A 1035-nucleotide genomic window follows, 5' to 3' on the forward strand; every position below is an offset into this window, starting at 1 on the left:
GAAAATTAAGTAATGAGATGCAAGCAAGAGCTGAGTGTGATCGATGCTTTAGTGTGAAGAAAGACAGAGTGAGGGTAAGCAATGGGGATGAAAAGAGGGAAAATGAGGGCAGGGGAGAGGCAAAGAAGTTGAAGGGAGGGCCATGAGGGTAAAGGAATGGGCAAGGGAGGGGAAAGGGAAGCTGCTAATGAGCTTGAGAGGCACTTTAGCAACACTCAAGATGTGTGTCACCTCCTTCATCTGGCACTCAACGAGCCCCGTGCTCCTATTGGTCCATCAATGATGACGTCACCGGTATACAGAAACTGATTGGCTGCTTGTAAGTTGACAGATCAAGATGCCGTGTAGTGATTCGTCGAGAAGGATGACGTCACAGATTTCATCTTGTAAGTGTCGTGATTGGTGGATTAGTTGACAGTCGAGGGAGATGCCGTGCTGTGATTGGTCGCGAGGCTGATGTTGCCAGGCCTAAGATGTCTCACGCCCGCTAAGTGGACGCGAAGTGTGCGCTAAGAAATGTCAAGGCAATTTAGGTGGCAGTATTGGCTGCTGCCACACACCCTGCCATTGGACGGTGGCACCTCAGGGTGTGTCGTGTGCGTTAGTGTGTGTGTATTGTGTGTGTATATCTTGTGTGTGCGTGTTATTCATGAGCCGTGTGCTTCACTCAATTCAATCTGAGCCTCGGCGTTGTTATTGGATAATCGCCACTCATTGGTGGTAATTTGTGGTGAGGGTGACGAGGGTGATGGTGAGGGTGAGGGTGAGGGTGGTGAGGGTGAGGGTGGTGAGGGTGAGGGTGGTGAGGGTGAGGGTGGTGAGGGTGAGGGTGGTGAGGGTGAGGGTGAGGGTGACGAGGGTGAGGGTGAGGGTGAGGGTGGTGAGCTTGGAGATGGTGACGACAGGGACGACAGGGACGACAGGGACGACAGGGACGACAGGGACGACAGGGACGACAGGGACGACAGGGACGACAAGGACGACAAGGACGACAGGGACGACAGGGACGACAGGGACGACAGGGACGACAGGGAC

Source organism: Hyalella azteca, unplaced genomic scaffold (genome assembly GCF_000764305.2).
Source record: "Hyalella azteca isolate HAZT.00-mixed unplaced genomic scaffold, Hazt_2.0.2 contig5520, whole genome shotgun sequence".
In the NCBI taxonomy this organism is placed as follows: domain Eukaryota; kingdom Metazoa; phylum Arthropoda; class Malacostraca; order Amphipoda; family Hyalellidae; genus Hyalella; species Hyalella azteca.